We start from the raw sequence: 5,966 nt of genomic DNA, 5'->3' as shown, positions 1-5,966 counted from the left end.
CCTGGGAGGGTTGGTTGGCTGGCTGTCTAGTTAGTTGGTTGGTTGGTTGGTTAATTGGTTGGTCGATAGGTTGGCTGGCTGGCTGTTTCTTGCTTGGTGGGTGAGCGGGTGGTAGGGTTTGTTTTGTTGGCTGCCTGGCAAGGTTGGTTGGCTTGCTGTCTAGTTAGTTGGTTGGTTTTTTGGTTAATTGGTTGGTCGATAGTTTGGCTGGCTGGCTGTTTCTGGCTTGGTGGGTGAGCGGGTGGTAGGGTTTGGTTTGTTGGCTGCCTGGCAGGGTTGGTTGACTGGCTGTCTAGTTAGTTGGTTGGTTGGTTGGTTAATTGGTTAGTCGATAGGTTGGCTGGCTGGCTGTTTCTGGCTTGGTGGGTGAGCGGGTGGTAGGGTTTGGTTTGTTGGCTGCCTGGCAGGGTTGGTTGGCTTGCTGTCTAGTTAGTTGGTTGGTTTTTTGGTTAATTGGTTGGTCGATAGGGTGGCTGGCTGGCTGTTTCTGGCTTGTTGGGTGAGCGGGTGGTAGAGTTTGGTTTGTTGGCTGCCTGGCAGGGTTGGTTGGCTGGCTGTCTAGTTAGCTGGTTGGTTGGTTGGTTGGTTGGTTAATTGGTTGGTCGATAGTTTGGCTGGCTGGCTGTTTCTGGCTTCGTGGGTGAACGGGTGGTAGGGTTTGGTTTGTTGGCTGCCTGGCAGGGTTGGTTGGCTGGCTGTCTAGTTACTTGGTTGGTTGGTTGGTGAATTGGTTGGTCGATAGGTTGGCTGGCTGGCAGTTTCTGGCTTGTTGGGTGAGCGGGTGGTAGGGTTTGGTTTGTTGGCTGTCTGGCAGGGTTGGTTGGCTGGCTGTCTAGTTAGTTGGTTGGTTGGTTGGTTAATTGGTTGGTCGATAGTTTGGATGGCTGGCTGTTTCTGGCTTGGTGGGTGAGCGGGTGGTAGGGTTTGGTTTGCTGGCTGCCTGGCACGGTTGGTTGGCTGGCTGTCCAGTTAGTTGGATGGTTGGTTATTTAATTGGTTGGTCGATAGGTTGGCTGGCAGGCTGTTTCTGGCTTGGTGGGCGAGCGATTGGTAGGGTTTGGTTTGTTGGCTGCCTGGCAGGGTTGGTTGGCTGGCTGTCTAGTTAGTTGGTTGGTTGGTTGGTTAGTTGGTTGGTCGATAGGTTGGCTGGCTGGCTGTTTCTGGCTTGGTGGGTAAGCGGGTGGTAGGGTTTGGTTTGTTTCCTGCCTGGCAGGGTTGGTTGGCTGGCTGTCTAGTTAGTTGGTTGGTTGGTTGGTTAATTGGTTGGTCGATAGGTTGGCTAGCTGGCTGTTTCTGGCTTGGTGGGTGAGCGGGTGGTAGGGTTTGGTTTGTTGGCTGCCTGGCAGGGTTGGTTCGCTGGCTGTCTAGTTAGTTGGTTGGTTGGTTGGTTAATTGGTTGGTCGATAGGTTGGCTGTCTGGCTGTTTCTGGCTTGGTGGGTGAGCGGGTGGTAGGGTTTGGTTTGTTGGCTGCCTGGCAGGGTTCGTTGGCTGGCTGTCTAGTTGCTGGTTGGTTGGTTAATTGGTTGGTCGAAAGGTTGGCTGGCTGGCTGTTTCTGGCTTGGTGGGTGAGCGGGTGGTAGGGTTTGGTTTGTTGGCTGCCTGGCAGGAATGGTTGCCTGGCTGTCTAGTTAGTTGGTTGGTTGGTTGGTTAATTGGTTGGTCGATAGGTTGGCTGGCTGGCTGTTTCTGGCTTGGTGGGTGAGCGGGTGGTAGGGTTTGGTTTGTTGGCTGCCTGGCAGGGTTGGTTGGCTTGCTGTCTAGTTAGTTGGTTGGTTTTTTGGTTAATTGGTTGGTCGATAGGGTGGCTGGCTGGCTGTTTCTGGCTTGTTGGGTGAGCGGGTGGTAGGGTTTGGTTTGTTGGCTGCCTGGCAGGGTTGGTTGGCTGGCTGTCTAGTTAGTTGGTTGGTTGGTTGGTTGGTTAATTGGTTGGTCGATAGTTTGGCTGGCTGGCTGTTTCTGGCTTGGTGGGTGAACGGGTGGTAGGGTTTGGTTTGTTGGCTGCCTGGCAGGGTTTGTTGGCTGGCTGTCTAGTTACTTGGTTGGTTGGTTGGTGAATTGGTTGGTCGATAGGTTGGCTGGCTGGATGTTTCTGGCTTGGTGGGTGAGCGGGTGGTAGGGTTTGGTTTGTTGGCTGCCTGGCAGGGTTGGTTGGCTTGCTGTCTAGTTAGTTGGTTGGTTGGTTGGTTAATTGGTTGGTCGATAGGTTGGCTGGCTGGTTGTTTCTGGCTTGGTGGGTGAGCGGGTGGTAGGGTTTGGTTTGTTGGCTGCCTGGCAGGGTTGGTTGGCTGGCTGTCTAGTTAGTTGGTTGGTTGGTTGGTTAATTGTTTGGTCGATAGGTTGGCTGGCTGGCTGTTTCTGGCTTGGTGGGTGAGCGGGTGGTAGGGTTTGGTTTGCTGGCTGCCTGGCAGGGTTGGTTGGCTGGCTGTCCAGTTAGTTGGTTGGTTGGTTATTTAATTGGTTGGTCGATAGGTTGGCTGGCAGGCTGTTTCTGGCTTGGTGGGCGAGCGATTGGTAGGGTTTGGTTTGTTGGCTGCCTGGCAGGGTTGGTTGGCTGGCTGTCTAGTTAGTTGGTTGGTTGGTTGGTTAATTGGTTGGTCGATAGGTTGGCTAGCTGGCTGTTTCTGGCTTGGTGGGTGAGCGGGTGGTAGGGTTTGGTTTGTTGGCTGCCTTGCAGGGTTGGTTCGCTGGCTGTCTAGTTAGTTGGTTAATTGGTTGGTCGATAGGTTGGCTGTCTGGCTGTTTATGGCTTGGTGGCTGAGCGGGTGGTAGGGTTTGGTTTGTTGGCTGCCTGGCAGGGTTCGTTGGCTGGCTGTCTAGTTGTTGGTTGGTTGGTTAATTGGTTGGTCGAAAGGTTGGCCGCCTGGCTGTTTCTGGCTTGGTGGGTGAGCGGGTGGTAGGGTTTGGTTTGTTGGCTGCCTGCCAGGGTTGGTTGGCTGGCTGTCTAGTTAGTTGGTTGGTTGGTTGGTTAATTGGTTGGTCGATATGTTGGCTGGCTGGCTGTTTCTGGCTTGGTGGGTGAGCGGGTGGTAGGGTTTGGTTTGTTGGCTGCCTGGCAGGAATGGTTGCCTGGCTGTCTAGTTAGTTGGTAGGTTGGTTGGTTAATTGGTTGGTCGATAGGTTGGCTGGCTGGCTGTTTCTGGTTTGGTGGGCGAGCGGGTGGTAGGGTTTGGTTTCTTGGCTGCCTGGCAGGGTTGGTTGGCTGGCTTTCTTGTTAGTTGGTTGGTTTTTTGGTTAACTGGTTGGTCGATAGTTTGGCTGGCTGGCTGTTTCTGGCTTGGTGGGCGAACGGGTGGTAGGGTTTGGTTTGTTGGCTGCCTGGCAGGGTTGGTTGGCTGACTGTCTAGTTAGTTGGTTGGTTGGTTTGTTAATTGGTTGGTCGATAGGTTGGCTGGCTTTAGGTTTCTGGCTTGTTGGGTGAGCGGGTGGTAGGGTTTGGTTTGTTGGCTGCCTGGCAGGGTTGGTTGGCTGGCTGTCTAGTTAGTTGGTTGGTTGGTTGGTTGGTTAATTGGTTGGTCGATAGTTTGGCTGGCTGGCTGTTTCTGGCTTGGTGGGTGAACGGGTGGTAGGGTTTGGTTTGTTGGCTGCCTGGCAGGGTTGGTTGGCTTGCTGTCTAGTTAGTTGGTTGGTTTTTTGGTTAATTGGTTGGTCGATAGGGTGGCTGGCTGGCTGTTTCTGGCTTGTTGGGTGAGCGGGTGGTAGGGTTTGGTTTGTTGGCTGCCTGGCAGGGTTGGTTGGCTGGCTGTCTAGTTAGTTGGTTGGTTGGTTGGTTGGTTAATTGGTTGGTCGATAGTTTGGCTGGCTGGCTGTTTCTGGCTTGGTGGGTGAACGGGTGGTAGGGTTTGGTTTGTTGGCTGCCTGGCAGGGTTTGTTGGCTGGCTGTCTAGTTACTTGGTTGGTTGGTTGGTGAATTGGTTGGTCGATAGGTTGGCTGGCTGGATGTTTCTGGCTTGGTGGGTGAGCGGGTGGTAGGGTTTGGTTTGTTGGCTGTCTGGCAGGGTTGGTTGGCTGGCTGTCTAGTTAGTTGGTTGGTTGGTTGGTTGGTTACTTGTTTGGTCGATAGTTTGGCTGGCTGGCTGTTTCTGGCTTGGTGGGTGAGTGGGTGGTAGGGTTTGGTTTGTTGGCTGCCTAGCAGGGTTGGTTGGCTCTCTGCCTAGTTAGTTGGTTGGTTGGTTGGTTAATTGGTTGGTGGATAGGTTGGCTGGCTGTCAGTTTCTGGCTTGGTGGGTGAGCGGGTGGTAGGGTTTGGTTTGTTGGCTGCCTGGCAGGGTTGGTTGGCTTGCTGTCTAGTTAGTTGGTTGGTTGGTTGGTTAATTGGTTGGTCAATAGGTTGGCTGGCTGGCTGTTTCTGGCTTGGTGGGTGAGCGGGTGGTAGGGTTTGGTTTGTTGGCTGCCTGGCAGGGTTGGTTGGCTGGCTGTCTAGATAGTTGGTTGGTTGGTTGGTTAATTGGTTGGTCGATAGGTTGGCTGGCTGGCTGGCTTTTTCTGGCTTGGTGGGTGAGCGCGTGGTAGGGTTTGGTTTGTTGGCTGCCTGGCAGGGTTGGTTGGCTGGCTGTCTAGTTAGTTGGTTGGTTGGTTGGTTAATTGGTTGGTCGATAGGTTGGCTGGCAGGCTGTCTCTGGCTTGGTGGGCGAGCGGGTGGTAGGGTTTGGTTTGTTGGCTGCCTGGCAGGGTTGGTTGGCTGGCTGTCTAGTTAGTTGGTTGGTTGGTTGGTTAATTGGTTGGTCGATAGGTTGGCTGGCTGGCTGTTTCTGGCTTGGTGGGTAAGCGGGTGGTAGGGTTTGGTTTGTTTCCTGCCTGGCAGGGTTGGTTGGCTGGCTGTCTAGTTAGTTGGTTGGTTGGTTGGTTAATTGGTTGGTCGATAGGTTGGCTGGCTGGCTGTTTCTGGCTTGGTGGGTGAGCGGGTGGTAGGGTTTGGTTTGTTGGCTTCCTGGCAGGGTTGGTTGGCTGGCTGTCTAGTTGTTGGTTGGTTGGTTGGTTAATTGGTTGGTCGATAGGTTGGCTGGCTGGCTGTTTCTGGCTTGGTGGGTGAGCGGATGGTAGGGTTTTATTTGTTGGCTGCCTGGCAGGGTTGGTTGACTGGCTGTCTAGTTAGTTGGTTGGTTGGTTGGTTAATTGGTTGGTCGATATGTTGGCTGGCTGGCTGTTTCTGGCTTGGTGGGTGAGCGGGTGGTAGGGTTTGGTTTTTTGGCTGCCTGGCAGGAATGGTTGCCTGGCTGTCTAGTTAGTTGGTAGGTTGGTTGGTTAATTGGTTGGTCGATAGGTTGGCTGGCTGGCTGTTTCTGGCTTGGTGGGCGAGCGGGTGGTAGGGTTTGGTTTCTTGGCTGCCTGGCAGGGTTGGTTGGCTGGGTTTCTTGTTAGTTGGTTGGTTTTTTGGTTAACTGGTTGGTCGATAGTTTGGCTGGCTGGCTGTTTCTGGCTTGGTGGGCGAACGGGTGGTAGGGTTTGGTTTGTTGGCTGCCTGGCAGGGTTGGTTGGCTGACTGTCTAGTTAGTTGGTTGGTTGGTTGGTTAATTGGTTGGTCGATAGGTTGGCTGGCTGGCTGTTTCTGGCTTGTTGGGTGAGCGGGTGGTAGGGTTTGGTTTGTTGGCTGCCTGGCAGGGTTGGTTGGCTAGCTGTCTAGTTAGTTGGTTGGTTGGTTTGTTAATTGGTTGGTCGATAGGTTGGCTGGCTGGAGGTTTCTGGCTTGGTGGGTGAGCGGGTGGTAGGGTTTGGTTTGTTGGCTGCCTTCCAAGGTTGGTTGGCTTGCTGTCTAGTTAGATGGTTGGTTTTTTGGTTAATTGGTAGGTCGATAGGTTGGCTGGCTGGCTGTTTCTGGCTTGGTGTGTGAGCGGGTGGTAGGGTTTGGTTTGTTGGCTGCCTGGCAGGGTTGGTTGACTGGCTGTCTAGTTAGTTGGTTGGTTAATTGGTTAGTCGATAGATTGGCTGGCTGGCTGTTTCTGGCTTGGTGGGTGAGCGGGTGGTAGGG

This window comes from Uloborus diversus, unplaced genomic scaffold, assembly GCF_026930045.1.
Source record: "Uloborus diversus isolate 005 unplaced genomic scaffold, Udiv.v.3.1 scaffold_162, whole genome shotgun sequence".
Classification (NCBI taxonomy): domain Eukaryota; kingdom Metazoa; phylum Arthropoda; class Arachnida; order Araneae; family Uloboridae; genus Uloborus; species Uloborus diversus.
The sequence above is the reverse complement of the archived record's forward strand: the minus strand, read 5'-3'. Positions refer to the sequence as shown.